Raw genomic sequence first — 18136 nt, 5'->3', positions numbered from 1 at the left:
TTGCTGTTCACCCAACAGATACTCCAAAATTTGAAAAGAAATCAAATGTTTCATTTAATGCTTGGGCATATGAAAACAGTGAGGAAGAAGAAAATAAAATTATTGTATATCCACTTTTCCTTACACAAAAAATATATTTATCTTCTTTTAATTTTATATGAAAATAATTCACATTATTTCTGGGTCAAAGATCTATCTAGACTAATTAGCTCTCAAACAAGCATACAGAATGGAATAATTTATTTATGCAATAGATGTTTAAGATTTTTTATTCAAAAAATTATACGTTAATGAAAATGATGGTAAAGAACATAGAGAAGTAAAAATAGATATGCCTTTTAAAGGTGGTAGTTTCTGAATTTAAAAATCATAATAATTCAATAAGAGATCCTTTTGTAATTTATGCAGATTTCCAATGGTTATTAAAAGATATTTAAACTTGTCAACCAAATCCTGAAACATCTTATAATAACAAATATGAAAACAATTTTCCAGTTTCATTCAGTTATTATGCTAAATATTCTAATAATAATTATGAAATTCCATTTACTTATACAGGTAAAGATGCAGCAACAAAATTTGTTACAGTGTTGAAAGAAGAATCAAGAGAAATTGCTACAACATATGTGTGAAATATTCCAGTGAAACCGACTAAAGAAGACATTATCAAATGTAAAAATTTAAAAACTTGCAAAATTAGTGAAAAAGAATTTACTTATGGGGAAAAGAAAGTGAGAGAGTATAGTCAGCTAACAGGAAAATATGATGGAGTTGCACATAAAGATTGAAGTCTTAACTACCAAATTTATTTAGGTTAATATTCATAATTTAACAAATTATGATGTTCAATTATTTATCAAACAATTATAAGGATTTTGATGCAATTCCAAATAATGAACAAGAATATATATCTTTTAGTAAACATGTTGAAGATGGATTAACTTTAAGATTATAGGATACATGTAAATTTATGACTTCAGGTACAGATAAATTATCTTCAAATCTTACAAAAGGACAATTAAGGGAAACAGCAATATATTTTGAAAGTGAAAAATTAGATTTAATAAAAATAAAGGAGATTACCCTTACAAAAATGGATTCCAAGGAAAAATTACTGGAAAAAATTACCAAAACAGGATGATCAAATCTGTATGCTTTTGAACTTGGTACAAGACAAGAGACAAAATCTAAACGAGTTAAGACATCAGTTGTGAAAAATGAAATCACTTTTGTGATTATAAAAATTGTTTAACTGACAGAGTAAAACAATGTAGCAAAATTAATTTGATTACATAATTTAAACATGAATTGTATACAGTTGACTGTAATAAATTTATTTAAGGACTGGTGATTATAAACATGTTGTTTAAAAATGGAATTAATTCATTACTATGGAATTAATTCATTACCATACAGCCATTATAAATTAAATTCAAATACAATGAAAAATGATAAGAATGATTTCTTTCATCGATTACACAGTTGCATAGCAGATTAAATAAAAAATGAGAAATTATAGTTTTTTATTTTTTCATGGTATATTAAGTTTTATATCTTTGAAAAAAAATTTTAAAAAAAGGTTTCCACAGAAAGATTCTACTTTTGGATAATAATAATTTATATCTTTATTTTTTTTTAATATTTTAAAGCTAACATCTTTTGATTGATTGCAGACATGAATATTTTTAGCAAAATTTTTAACTTCCATTCCACATTTTTCTCGAATGAATGTTTTAATATGCCCATTATGAATAAGTTTTCTTTGTTTCTTTTACAATCTGATTTTAAAGGCAAATTATGTCTTATCCTTTTAATTTCTTTACCAATTTCTTTTCTTCACTCCATAATGGACAAATCATTATACTTTCACTTTCCATTTATGAGAAAAAAATTTGAAGAAATTAAAAAAGAAAGAAAATATATAAAACTTTATATACATGAAGTCAGTTGTAGATCTAAAAAATAAAAGACTTATTATAATAACAAACAAGTTTTTGTAATCATTGATGAAAAAATTATCTGTGGTTTTAAGTAAATCAAATTGTTGACATATTAAGAAATGGTTGGCCAAGGAATGTAATTAAAGAACATGTTAAACGCAAATATTGTAAAACATATAATAATTTCAATAGCACTGCAATCACACTGTTAAGAAATATTCATCCACATACAAAATTTATTAATGCACCTGGTATATATTCTTTAGTTATGAAATCCAAAACGCCTTTAGCAGAAAATTTTCTAGACTGTGTTCATCAAAAAGTTTTTCCACCCATTAGAAAACATGGTGACTATAAAATGAAAGAGAAAATAGCTCACTTCGAAAATTTAAATAAAATCGAAGATCAAATAATAAATGAAAGAAACGAAATATAAATACGTTATAACCACATTTTGTTCCTGAATTAAGTGATCAAAATTTAAGACCAACTTTTGTTAATTTAAGATCGTATGATTTTCATTATGAATATTATGTTATTCAAACTCAATTTAAAAATGTGAAAAAACAAATAGATATTATTAGATACAACATGAAAATTCTGAAGAATTTCTAAGAGTTAATTATTTTTTTCCCCGAGGACATGCAGCTTTACTGTATGATTAAATGATGATGGCGTCCTCTTGGGTAAAATATTCCGGAGGTAAAATAGTCCCCCATTCGGATCTCCGGGCGGGGACTACTCAAGAGGACATCATTATCAGGAGAAATAAAACTGGCGTTCTACGGATCGGAGTGTGGAATGTCAGATCCCTTAATCGGGCAGGTAGGTTAGAAAATTTAAAAAGGGACATGGATACGTTAAAGTTAGATATAGTGGGAATTAGTGAAGTTCGGTGGCAGGAGGAACAAGACGTTTGGTCAGGTGATTACAAGGTTATAAATACAAAATCAAATAGGGGTAATGCAGGAGTAGGTTTAATAATGCATAAAAAAATAGGAGTGCGGGTTAGCTACTACAAACAGCATAGTGAACGCATTATTGTGGCCAAGATAGACACAAAGCCCATGCCTACTACAGTAGTACAAGTATATATGCCAACTAGCTCTGCAGATGATGAAGAAATTGATGAAATGTATGGCGAGATAAAAGAAATTATTCAGGTAGTGAAGGGAGATGAAAATTTAATAGTCATGGGTGACTGGAATTCGTCAGTAGGAAAAAGGAGAGAAGGAAACATAGTAGGTGAATATGGATTGGAGGGAAGAAATGAAAGAGGAAGCCGCCTTGTAGAATTTTGCACAGAGCATAACCTAATCATAGCTAACACTTGGTTCAAGAATCATAAAAGAAGGTTGTATACCTGGAAGAATCCTGGAGATACTAAAAGGTATCAGATAGATTATCTAATGGTAAGACAGAGATTTCGGAACCAGGTTTTAAATTGTAAGACATTTCCAGGGGCAGATGTGGATTCTGACCACAATCTATTGGTTATCATCTGCAGATTGAAACTGAAGAAACTGCAAAAAGGTGGGGATTTAAGGATATGGGACCTGGATAAACTGAAAGAACGAGAGGTTGTAGAGAGTTTCCGGGAGAGCATAAGGGAACAATTGACAGGAATGGGGGAAAGACAGTAGAAGAAGAATGGGTAGCTCTGAGGGATGAAGTAGTGAAGGCAGCAGAGGATCAAGTAGGTAAAAAGACGAGGGCTAGTAGAAATCCTTGGGTAACAGAAGAAATATTGAATTTAATTGATGAAAGGAGAAAATATAAAAATGCAGTAAATGAAGCAGGCAAAAAGGAATACAAACGTCTCAAAAATGAGATCGACAGGAAGTGCAAAATGGCTAAGCAGGGATGGCTATAGGACAAATGTAAGGATGTAGAGGCTTGTCTCACTAGGGGTAAGATAGATACTGCTACAGGAAAATTAAAGAGACCTTTGGAGAGAAGAGAACCACTTGTATGAATATCAAGAGCTCAGATGGAAACCCAGTTCTAAGCAAAGAGGGGAAGGCAGAAAGGTGGAAGGAGTATATAGAGGGTCTATACAAGGGCGAAGTGCTTGAGGACAATATTATGGAAATTGAAGAGGATGTAGATGAAGACGAAATGGGAGATAAGATACTGCGTGAAGACTTTGACAGAGCACTGAAAGACCTGAGTCGAAACAAGGCCCTGGGAGTAAACAACATTCCATTAGAAATACTGATGGCCTTGGGAGAGCCAGTCCTGACAAAACTCTACTACCTGGTTAGCAAGATGTACGAGACAGGCGAAATACCCACAGACTTCAAGAAGAATATAATAATTCCAATCCCAAAGAAAGCAGGTGTTGACAGATGTGAAAATTACCGAATTATCAGTTTAATAAGCCACAGCTGCAAAATACTAACGCGAATTCTTTACAGACAAATGGAAAAACTGGTAGAAGCGGACCTCGGGGAAGATCAGTTTGGATTCCGTAGAAATGTTTTAACACGTGAGGCAATGCTAACTTTACGACTTATCTTAGAAGAAAGATTAAGAAAAGGCAAACCTATGTTTCTAGCATTTGTAGACTTAGAGAAAGCTTTTGACAATGTTAACTGGAATACTCTCTTTCAAATTCTGAAGGTGGCAGGGGTAAAATACAGGGAGCGAAAGGCTATTTACAATTTGTACAGAAACCAGATGGCAGTTACGAGAGTCGAGGGGCATGAAAGGGAAGCAGTGGTTGGGAAAGGAGTGAGACAGGGTTGTAGCCTCTCCTTGATGTTATTCAATCTGTATATTGAGCAAGGAGTAAAGGAAACAAAAGAAAAATTCGGAGTAGGCATTAAAATTCATGGAGAAGAAGTAAAAACTTTGAGGTTGTAATTCTGTCAGAGACATTAAAAGACTTGGAAGAGCAGTTGAACGGAATGGACAGTGTCTTGAAAGGAGGATATAAGATGAACATCAACAAAAGCAAAACGAGGATAATGGAATGTAGTCAAATTAAATCAGGTGATGCTGAGGGAATTAGATTAGGAAATGAGACACTTAAAGTAGTAAAGGAGTTTTGCTTTTTAGGGAGTAAAATAACTGATGATGGTCGAAGTAGAGAGGATATAAAATGTAGACTGGCAATGGCAAGGAAATCGTTTCTGAAGAAGAGAAATTTGATAACATCGAGTATAGATTTAAGTGTCAGGAATCGTTTCTGAAAGTATTTGTATGGAGTGTAGCCATGTATGGAAGTGAAACATGGACGATAACTAGTGTGGACAAGAAGAGAATAGAAGCTTTCGAAATGTGGTGCTACAGAAGAATGCTGAAGATAAGGTGGGTAGATGACGTAACTAATGAGGAGGTATTGAATAGGATTGGGGAGAAGAGAAGTTTGTGGCACAACTTGACTAGAAGAAGGGATAGGTTGGTAGGACATGTTCTGAGGCATCAAGGGATCACAAATTTAGCTTTGGAGGGCAGCGTGGAGGGTAAAAATCGTAGAGGGAGACCAAGAGATGAATACACTAAGCAGATTTAGAAGGATGTAGGTTGCAGTAGGTACTGGGAGATGAAGAAGCTTGCACAGGATAGAGTAGCATGGAGAGCTGTATCAAACCAGTCTCAAGACTGAAGACCACAACAACAACAACAATTATGTACCACATTCAGTAAATTGATATCAACAAATGAAAGAAAGCTTAAGAATTATTTGGTACTGAAGTGGTTTATATACTTTGGTTTAGTATTCATAGGATCAATTGAATGTAGATGTATACAATTTAACAAACGGTTCTTAGAATATAAAATTAAATTTAGAAGTTCTTTTTTCATATTCAAATTTTAAATAATGTTCATAAGAAATTTTATGTGCATCCAACACACAAAATTGATGCAAACCAGCTGATACAAACAACTCACATTTGAAATCCTCAAACAAGTTTGTCATTATATAGTTTCTGTTAACAATTGTTAGAATATGAAATTAAATTCTGTTCTTTAATAAAACAGTAAGTATATTTAATAGTATATTCAAGGGAAAACATGTTTTGGTTTTCAGTACCTAACTCCATTTCTACGGAAAATTTGTATTTATTAAAAAATTTAAGGCACATCAGTTTGGAGGTAATGAAAAATTATCGTTATTTAGTAATGGGGAAGCTATAAAATTACATACCCCATATATACCCAACTATTGAGTGAATTATCGTAGCCTAACCATCTAATATAAACTTCATTACCATTATTATTTAAAAGTTTTTCAACGTGGTAAACATCTGGAAAATTAGACATCAGAAGTTCCAGTTCATAAGATATTCGTTTTATTGTATCTCCATTTAAACCTTTCAATTTATATATAATTGTATTCAAATGAATAACATCTTCTGTTTCAAAAATTTCTGTTGAGCAATTAGCCACATATGCTTTCTCAAAAATTTCATTTCACTTATACTTATTTTATCACGAACTTTGTATATAGGTTCACTATCCAACGAATTTGTTAAATTTACAGTTTTCAATTAGATTTTTCAGTACCTTTATTTATATTTTTTCCGCATTTTTATTGTAGAATGCTATTGTGTTATTACATTCAACAGTTTATATACAAACAAAATCAACCCATTTATAATTTCCTTGTAGAGCAAATTTCTTCCACGCTTTTTCTTTCAATGTTCTATTAAATCTTTCAACAACAGCAACTTTTAACTCACCAAAAGTTGAATAATGAATAATGTTAATCTTTCCATTAATTCTTGATGTTATTTGTTATTACATTCTTTACCATAATCTGTTTGCACTTTCTTGATTTTTTACGTAAATATTTTTTATCTTTCACTGGAATTGCAAAAGCAAATTTTGAAAACACATCTGTAACAGTTAAAAATATTTATATCTGTTACCGATTTTCGAAATTCCTTTGACATTACCAAAATCTATGTTGAGTGAATCAGTATGCTCTAACTCATGAATTCCAAATGGAACTATATTTTTTCTTTTAAAATCTATTTAACTGGTGTATGTAAACACTAATAACTGGTTCACAAATATTTAGATCTTCGCATTCAAAATTAATTTTAATGTTTTTTTTAGTTTTACAAAGCAAACAAAGACCTTAAATTGATTGTTTTCCACATTTAGTTACTAATCTATGAGGATGAACTGTTTCAGTAAACTTTTTGTACTTCAAACAATAAATGTGATTACCTTTCTTCATCATTAAACTTATAGTTCATGCATGAAAGTTTTAAAACAAGCAAACACATATGAGGGGGGGACCCAAAAGAAACCGGACTCCAAGGGCACTGACACTCATAGACATAGTGCAGGGTTTGCACGCTAGATGGTTTTAGTAGAGACCTTCATGGAACAGTTGTGCAGACAACGTCAGTGTAAGCTGAACGTGGATGTGTGGTATTGTGTTTCTCCGACTGTTGGCAGGTTCCCTCTGCGAAGTCGTTATGGCAACTTTAAGAGAACAAACAGTATGTGTGAAATTTTGTTTCCTGCTTAGAAAAACTGCAACGGAGACACACCAAATGCCTCAGGAAGCTTCCAGGAGGACGCTATGAGCCGCACACAGGTTTTCGAGTGCTTTGGGCGCTTTAAACATGGTGAGATGTGTGTTGAAGACCAAGCTCGTTCTGGACGTCCTTCAACATCGCGAAATCAGGAGAACATGAGACGTGTTGCTGCTAAATTTGTTCCGCACCTTCTCACAGAGGAGCAAAAAACCATCTGCAGAAATGTGAGTCAGGAGTTGAAAACAGAGATTGCACGTGATCCAAACTTCATGAACAAAGTCATTACAGGGGATGAGAGTTGGTGTTACGGGTATGACCCAGAAACCCAGCAAGCGTCAAGCGAGTGGAGGATTCCCAACTCTCCCAGGCCAAAAAAAAGCAAGGCAAGTGAGATCAAATGTGAAGACGATGATCATTGTCGTGGAATTGTACATCGGGAATTCGTACCCCCTGGCCAGACTTTTAACCAGAACTTTTACTTGGATGTTTTAAGGGGTTTGCGAGAGGATGTGAGGAGGAAACGCCCGGAACGTTGGCGATCAGGTGACTGATTTCTGCATCACGACAACGCTCCAGCACACACTGCCTTACGAGTAACCCACTATTTGGCATCTCAGAGGTGGTCTATCGTTCCCCACGTTCCGCATTCGCCGGACCTAGCCCCGTGCGACTTTTCCCTATTTCCACAGATGAAAAAAACCCTTAAAGGGAAGCGTTATGACGATGTGGAGGCGGTAAAAACAGTTTCGCAAAGGGCACTGGACAATATCAAACTTGATGAGTTCCAAACATGCTTCCAACAGTGGGAAATGAGACTTGACAAGTGCATGGCATGTAATGGAGAGTATTTTGAATGTGACTGAAGTAATTTTCTAAAAAGGTTCATCAATAAATTTTTTATGACAACAATGCGGTTTCTTTTGGGTCTCCCCTCATACGTCCACAAATTACTTCAACGATATTTTCGTGTTCTCTCGGTATTGTAGTATAAATTTTTTATATCCAAATAGTTAACTAGTTGTTTTGGAATATTTACTCTATATGAATCAAAATGAGACTTTATATCTTTATTTTTATAATAACAAATACAATGATTTTCAACATTATCCGAAGTATCTAAATTTACTATTCCTCATTCTAAATTTTTTGGCTCAGTAGGTAATTCATCAATCATAAAACTCTAGTCTTTAACTAGTTCATCAATGTCAACATTGCATAATGGATTATTAAAGTTTTCAATTATTTCTTTGAATTTCTTTCTCCTTTCCCTTTCTTTTCCATTTCCAAATCATGTTTTTTATGTTCAACTAATTCTTCATTTCCTATTTTCGTAGTTATAAATGCACTTGCAGTTGCTGCAAGTTTCTTTTTATACATTAATTATTCAAGAGTCTTCACAAAAGGAATAGTTAATGAAACAAGTAAATTTCCACCAGTATTTTCTCTTTCTTTCTTGTCTGAATATCAGTTAAAATGATTCAATAGTATTAAATTGCTCATGGTTGAGTGGACGTTTTGCTTTAGTTTACCACTAGATAGGACAGTATAATCAATAGAAAAGTTATTCATTTATGTAGATTAAAAATAAATAAATAATTTTTATATACATCATCCATTTTTATCAACGTTTAAACCTGACCCTAATTTTCGTTTTCCATACACAATTCGTCTAACTGCAGTTGCAGAATCATTTGCATACATTCTTTGTTTTGCAGGTAATTGAAGTTCTTTATCAGCTTGATGTCGATATCCTAATTCTTTATTATCTCTGTAGGTAATATCATGTTTTTTACAAGCATCATCTCATTTATTAATTCCTGGTTCACCACATGCTAGAATTTCTTCAAGCTTAGTAAATATTACACAGCAATTACATCCTGCTAGATCCATCGCTGGCATCGGTAAATTACTTAAAGCCTAATTTACTAATCCTTTACCATATTTTTCACATTTCCAGAATGGGTGTGCTAAATGATTTAAAAATCTAATCAAATATTAAATTCCTTGTGGATTATTAATAATAAAATCACTAAATTTGATTGTTAACTTCTGTGTTACTCAAGTGTTTCCATGGTGATAATTTTTATTTCCTGCTAATTCTTCACCATAAATTACTGGCTTTCTCTCAATTAAATTTCTAATATCATTCATCCAAATATATTTAACTCGCCTTTCTGAACATTTTTTTACTAAATCTTCACCAACATAATCAGATAAATCACCTAGCTTACTTTCTGAATTGGAAAATATTCTTTTACAATTGTTTTAATCAAATTTTTATATTTCATATACTTGATTTTATTTTCTTTGAACTACTTTCATGATATACAAAATTTCAATCGAATATAATTCTTTGAATAGAATAAAATTCTGTTCCATAATTATCCATAGTTAAATGTTTTCTAGTTAACAATTAATTAATCCATTTGTTCCTTCATATTCAATTTACCAATTTTTAATTTGTTATCATTTAATTCTGTTGAAATTTTTCCAATATATTTAAAAGTACCAACAGGTCTTGATCCAAAATATTGTCTTCACTATGATTGGTAAATTCTAAGGTTCTTTCACCTATATTTAATTTTCAAAATCTTTTTCATTTAATTTAATTTCTTTTCCATAATTCTGAACGAAATTGTTTATTTCTCATTCACTTAATCTAAAATCTCTTTTATCACTTTCGCAATGTCTTTTTGTTACATATAATTAAATTCTTCTAAATAATTTTGATTATCAGAAACGATTTGAATTTCAACTTGACTGTTTTCTTCAATTGCTTTTGAATCTATTTCCCGTGATCTTTTAGTTCCTTGGCTAAGTATGTATCGATAACTGGTTGATTTCTTTTTTTGTTTCTTGGTTGTTTTTCCATTTCCTAAACTCTTCTTTTAATTGTTGCATTACTTTTTTGCTTTGTTTGGCCTTTTTAACTATTTCTGCATCGTATTATCCAAAGATATATTAACAATTAAATAGGATAATCATTTTTATTTTTAGTTCGACATTTTTATGCTCAAAATTTATGTCTAACTTTTACTCTCACATATATGTTCAATGTTTAAAAAAACCTTAAAATTTCCTCTGTATTTATCTTCATTAATTGTTTGTCATATTTATTGTTATAAAACCAAATTTATTTTTATTCCCACATATACTACATGACTCTTTATATTCATTAAACTGTAAATCACCACCTACACATTTATGATAAAAATAAATTTTTATCATCTTGTCTCAAAATGTATAAAAAATTGAAATATCTCTAACTAATTATTTTGGTATTCTTGAATAAGCTTCACATAAATAAAAATATTCTCTTCCTTTATGTCTTCCTCAGGAAAAATATTCTGTAACTATATCTTGATTTTCAAGACTGAAATCATCAAAAACTATATCTGAATTATCTTCACATTCATCTAAAGGAATAATAAGATCATTATTTTTAATAAAAGTAACTACTTTACATTAATTTTATCTTCAATTTTTTCATATCTTTTCATAAGTTCTTGATACTTTGGTTGATAAAAACTTATTGAATAAATGAACATTTGATTAATTTTTTCTAATTTAACCATCCATATTCTCAAGTACGTAAAAAGACGAGGGCTAGTAGAAATCCTTGGGTAACAGAAGAAACATTGAATTTAATTGATGAAAGGAGAAAATATAAAAATGCAGTAAATGAAGCAGGCAAAAATGAATACAAACGTCTCAAAAATGAGATCGACAAGAAGTGCAAAATGGCTAAGCAGGCATGGCTAGAGGACAAATGTAAGGATGTAGAGGCTTATCTCACTAGAGGTAAGATAGATACTGCCTACAGGATAATGAAAGAGACCTTTGGAGATAAGAGAGCCACTTGTATGAATATCAAGAGCTCAGATGGAAACCCAGTTCTAAGCAAAGAAGGGACAGCAGAAAGGTGGAAGGAGTATATAGAGAGTCTATACAAGGGCGATGTATTTGAGGACAATATTATGGAAATGGAAGAGGATGTAGATGAAGATGTAATGGGAGATATGATACTGCGTGAAGAGTTTGACAGAGCACTGAAAGACCTGAGTCGAAACAAGGCCCCGGGAGTAGATAACATTCTGTTAGAACTACTGACGGTCTTGGGAGAGCCAGTCCTGACAAAACTCTACCATCTGGTGAGCAAGATGTATGAGACAGGCGAAATACCCTCAGACTTCAAGAAGAATATAATAATTCCTCTCCCAAAGAAAGCAGGTTTTGACAGATGTGAAAATTACCGAACTATCAGTTTAATAAGTCACAGCTGCAAAATACTAACGCAAATTCTTTACAGACAAATGGAAAAACTGGTAGAGGCCGACCTTGGCAAAGATCAGTTTGGATTCCGCAGAAATGTTGGAACACGTGAGGCAATACCTTAAAAGAAAGATTAATCTGTAGACTTAGAGAAAGCTTTTGACAATGTTGAGTGAAATACTCTCTTTCAAATTCTAAAGGTGTCAGGTGTAAAATACAGGGAGCAAAAGGCTATTTACAATTTGTACAGAAACCAGATGGCAGTTATAAGAGTCGAGGGACATCAAAGGGAAGCAGCGGTTGGGAAGGGAGTGAGACAGGTTTGTAGCCTGTCCCCGATGTTATTCAATCTGTATATTGAGCAAGCAATGAAGGAAACAAAAGAAAAATTCGGAGTAGGTATTAAAGTCCATGGAGAACAAAAAAAAAAGTTGAGGTTCGCCGATGACATTGTAATTCTGTCAGAGACAGCAAAGGACTTGGAAGAGCAGTTGAACAGAATGTACAGTGTCTTGAAAGGAGCATATAAGATGAACATCAACAAAAGCAAAACAAGGATAATGGAATGTAGTCGAATTAAGTCGAGTGATGAATTTCAAGCGAATTGTGAACGCTGCACATTGCGCATTAAACATGTATAAGAACAATAAGAAGAAGAAGTGCTGTTGAAGAAGTGTATCCTGACAGCAATGTATGCAGCTAAATATGCGATCAAAAAGAAACATGCGGGAAGAAGAAGAGGATCGGTTAAAGCAGCTCATGTTCTGCCAATACCCAAGACATCCGGCGGTTTTATTCCTTTTCTCATCCCGGCCCTCTCCGCTCTCTCGGCGGTAGGTTCCCTCGCTGGTGGTGCTGCAGCTACTGCTCGAACTATCAAGAACGCGCAAAATTGCCAAGCGCAGTTAGAAGAGGAGAGAAGATATAACCGCATGATGGAAGCCGCAGCCATCGGAAAAGGATACTTGAAGCCGTACAGGAAAGGCCTTGGTCTATTCATAAATAAAAAAAGCCCATTAGCGGTCCTAGCAGATCGACCACTCACAAATACATACCTTCTTAAGTTTTTTAGAGATAAATTCAAGATACCAAGATTCCGTGGTGTGTTCATGCGGGATACATTACCGAACACTATGTGGAAAACTGGCGAATGCGGTACTGTGAATTTAGATGTTGCTGGAGGCCTCGGCACCCACTGGGTGGCATACATTATGAAAGGCGCGGATACCGTCTACTATTTCGACTCATTTGGTGACCTGCAGCCACCAGAACAATTACAACAATACTTCAGTCACAGAAGACACGTACTGTACAATTATCGACGCTATCAGGACTTTAATACACACATCTGCGAACATCTATGCATCATGTTTCTCTTGACGTTCGCAAAGAGGAAGCACGCTATATAAGGAGGACGTTTAAACATTCATTCATCAGTTGAGGTTCAAATGCAATGTTGACACTTTGACGTTGAAAGGATGATCATCTGTATTGTATGCAAATTACTTCCTGCCAATTGATCTGAGCTCTGGTCAATGGAGTATAGCATTGATTGGACTAGAGACGTACAACAGCATCCCGAATATCACCGAGACTAGCAATAAACTGCATCTCGATATTAATGGTCAAAAAGATATTCTGGAAATAGAACCGGGTGCATACATTATCGACGATTTAAACGAAGTCTTAAAACAGTCTGGAAAAGGTATTGAACTACGTGCAAACATCAATACACTTAAATCTGAAATAAGGATTGTAAATGCAACGATTGACTTTAAGCACAAAGGTTCAGTAGGGCGTTGCTGGGATTCACAAAAGGACAGATTTTGAAGGTTAGGTTAGGTTAGTGTTGTTTAACGTCCCGTCGACAACGAGGTCATTAGAGACGGAGCGCAAGCTTGGGTTAGGGAAGGATGGGGAAGGAAATCGGCCGTGCCCTTTCAAAGGAACCATCCCGGCATTTGCCTGAAGCGATTTAGGGAAATCACGGAAAACCTAAATCAGGATGGCTGGAGACGAGATTGAACCGTCGTCCTCCCGAATGCGAGTCCAGTGTGCTAACCACTGCGCCACCTCGCTCGGTCTTTTGAAGAAGGATCCAAGTAAATTTTACAAGTCGGATCAGACATTGGACATACTCCAAGTCAGCACAATACATGTCGAGTGTAACATTGCAACGAAGTCCTATCTCAACAACAGTCTACTTCACACTATTTACGGATTATCCCCCTCAGTTGCAACGGGGTATAAGATTGTTGAGACCCCTACCAATGCAATATATCTTCCAGTGGTATAAAACAAGCGCACACAGTCCACAGCGCGCCACTTCACTAACATCTGCGAACTACAAGTTTCTTAAATCGGTTGGTCTGAAGCCGTGCAAAGACGTCATCACTCAATATAGCCCATACAATAGAGTATGATGAGAGTATTATACGTCAGGAATACTTCTCTCATAAACCTTAGGCTTCAACCACGTTTAACAAGAATGATGAAATCAGGATTGTCATCCAGCACCAAGACGCACTCATGCTTCCGTCCAAGAGTCTGGAGAGGTCATTCAAGAAAACTGACGGCAGCGATACAGTGGGATCCAAGCTGATGCGAACTCTTTAGCATTCCTCTTCCAAGAGATACGTTATGACCTCAGTGGCTCTGAGATCGACCGTACACTCATTGTAGGCATAACATCATGCCTTAAAACATATGTCTCGGCATCACCAGCAGATTTGCATAGTTTAGAAAATGCAGGATGGTTCATAGACGAGCCAGAGGATAGAGCAGTTGAATAGTACAGGCGATTTACTGCATGCATACCTCTAAAAATGCTTATGGGATACTTTGAGGACATGAGGCAGATTATTATAAACGCTAAACAAGAACTCATTCTGATGCGGAGTGCGACGGACAATAACTCATACATTCAAGGAGCTCAAGAGGAGAATATGATCACAATCAACAAGATAATATGGAAAATGCCTCACATCAGTGTATCCAACGAGGAGCGTTTGAAGCTTTTAAAAGTCCTGAATCCAGGTACATTTCTGTTACTGACATGGGAGATTTTCGAGCACCCAGTGTTACCGACAGCGAGCAGACAAACATAGGCTATTAAAACATCAAGCCATCTAGAGACACCAAGATTCATCATACTTACGTTTCAGACTGATAGAAGAGGTAATACAGCAAATGATTCGACTGTGTTCGATAACTGCAAGTTAACTAATGCCAAAGTCTACCTCAGTTCAGAATTCTACCCATATGACAATCTACAACTGCAGTGGAATCAAAATGTATTCAGCCTAGCGTATGATATGTATGCAAGGTTTCACCCTTCTTACTATGAAATTGCTGAATGAGAGGGAGGGGGATGTCTACTCAGTCCACGTAAATTCAAAGAGCTTTCACCGATCATTGTAATAGACTGCTCTAAACAGAATGAGATAATTAAGTCTGGACCTATAGATGTGCAAATTGAATATGAATCATCGACAAATTTCCCAGAACACACTGCCATCTATGCTTTAGTTCTACATGATCGTGTAATCAACTACTGTCCGCTCACAGGTGTTGTGCAGCGAATTGTATAAATGGTTTAGTACTGCCCCGTACATAGATCATTTGACGATGGCGTGTCACCAAGTGAACATAATTGCGGATGCTCAAGGATTCTATGACAGAGAGCGTAGACAGTTTGTATTTAAAGATGTTGTGTTTGTAGCGTACACATAAGATGCTGGAATAATAGAGACATTTGCTGCAAATATTTCGTCACCAAGACCCTTCAAGCGAGTGATGTGCGCTAAGATGAGGAAGAGTGCAAAGTGGTTAACTCATTTCTCCATGGAATTCACTGGGATGATCCTGGCATACTCTGTAAAGATATGGTGACTGTGCTTAAATTATTCGATCACATGGAAACCATAGTCTACGTCAAGGGAAAGGACAAAACCTCCTGAATGCGACGAATGTTTAAATTTGCTTCTATTCAAGACCTGGAATTCTACGGCTGTCCAACAATCCATCGACTCAAGAACATTTATCAAAAAAGTGCTATTGTATCTGTTTATGAGAATGTAAAATTACTTTGAAGTTGGATGAAAAATAAATAATTTTTTGTTCGATAACAATGTTTGTATTTTTTCTTCTTTGACACTCACGTCCTCAGCGAGTAAGTTTATTGGCGATACTCTACTTGAAGTGCATTCCATTGTAACTGTCTGAGCCACCTATCGCAGCCGTTGAGAGCACTGATGAGTAACACCACCTGCACCATTAATAGACACCTTCCACCTCGCCTCGCTCTGAAAGTGAGCGCTCAGGGGCAGTGCGTCATGTACCAACAGTGCACGGGTGATCGCCACCACAGGCTGCGGCCCAGCACGTACCATTCAGAACTCTCGTTGAAACAGTCCTTTAAAGCAACATACCTTATAGGCATGTGCTGTGCAATGTGGATGTAACCAAGCATTGTACACAAATATATATTATCATGTTTTAATAAAAATAATCATGATTGATGGTTGAAATAATAACAATTGACATTTTTACAATAAAATAAGTTAAATTATTATTAAATTTACATTTTAACAGTGTTTGTGAACTATATTTCTACACATATGTCAATCAGATTTTACATTATATACATTTACAGATACATGATTGAAATTTAGATTTTTTGATGAAAAATATCAACGTTATACTGTTTGCAGATATGTGATTCAGATTTTACATTACACCAGTTTACAAATAAATTATTCACAATTGCATATGCTCAGATAAATGATTCAAATTTATATTACATATCAGTTTACAACTAAAGAAGAGGTACTACTGCTACAAGCTAATTACACTATCTTACATGGTAAATACTATCACTAGTGAAGTCCCACCTAAAAAAGAAAAGCTTTTAAGTAAAGGCAAACGTGTTTCTTTTAAGTGGGTGGCCCTAAACATTTTCCACTACCACAAGCAATTGAACAAATATTTCTTTGAAGTGGGTGGCTCTAAACATTTTTCTCTACCACAAGTGAGTGAACATATATTTCTTTGAAGTCAGTTGCTCTAAACATTTTCGACTACTACAAATGAGTGAACATAAATATGAACAATTTAAATGGCTGGAACTGAAATATTTAAAATTAGTTCTGACTGGATGGCTAGCGGTAGGTGAAACTTACAAACTAAAAATATATTCTATAACCACTCATTCACAAGCAGATATCAAGTGTGAAAAACTTTGTATTTTCTTGATATATTAAGTAGTAATAACGATGAAAAATATTTACATAAATAGAGACTTTTTTCTAAATAATTTTTTAGGTTTAAATTTTTTTCGTTTTTATGATTTTCTTTTTTTCTTTGGCAAAATAATGAATATCTATTTACACAGACATACACTTACCACAGGCCCCCACACTCATTTGCACACACAGACATACATGGAAGCACGCAGACTGATACACACCACACACACACTCATCCAATATTTACACTATGATAAAAGAGCCATACTATTCGATGCATAATCCCCCCCCCAATGACCACATTCACACGCTCATTCTCTCTCTATCAATCAACCAGAGTCCCCCACCCCTACTTTCTCTTCAAGAAAGTAGTGTGAGTATGGGAGGGTTTCCACCCCATCCTCACAAATGACTCTTTTATCGTCATGAGGAGATAATCCGACTTCAGACTGCAGCACAGTGTACACGTCGTTACCTCGAGATTGAATGCTAGTTTGCTGAATCATGTGTGGATGAGCGCCTTGAATGCTGCGACCATACAGACACTGCAAATACTCTTCAGCCATAAGAGCACGAGATGCCGCGCATCTAACACCCTTTGCCTGCATCTGAGTGCCCCCGTCTATTGTACGATATGCGTACATTTGGGACCTCAATCCCACAAAATCTACAATCGGTAAACCATTCAACTCGTCTTTCGTGAGACCGATAACCTTCTTGTTCTGAGGAACAATACTGTAAGGATTATCGGCCCCATAAGAAGATGTGTCGAATTTTTTACCATTGCACCTAATTACTTCATACGGATTTGCAGTTCTTGATCCAGTAAATAAAGCTGTCTGTATCCATCTAAAGTAACTTTGGTTCTATGAAATGAGGTTTCGCAAACTCATAGTGGAATCGGAACGTGTAGAATTTGGAGATATCCAGCATGCACACCCCCAAATAGATAGGCTTCATAAACTCTACTGCAGTCTTCGACATCTCCAAAGCAGCTAAATTTTCATTGAAGATTGTGGCACACTTAAAATTTGGCCTGGCTATACACTTTCTCATGCCATAAAGCCCTTCCCATTCGGTTCTAATCAAAATATCGCGTTCATTTCGTGCTTTCTACATAGTTTTCCTGAAAATGGAATTATTCATTACTTTATAAAAGTCTTTTTCAAAATTATTACTC

Source organism: Schistocerca nitens, chromosome 4 (genome assembly GCF_023898315.1).
Source record: "Schistocerca nitens isolate TAMUIC-IGC-003100 chromosome 4, iqSchNite1.1, whole genome shotgun sequence".
Classification (NCBI taxonomy): domain Eukaryota; kingdom Metazoa; phylum Arthropoda; class Insecta; order Orthoptera; family Acrididae; genus Schistocerca; species Schistocerca nitens.
Note: the sequence above shows the minus strand (reverse complement) of the source record.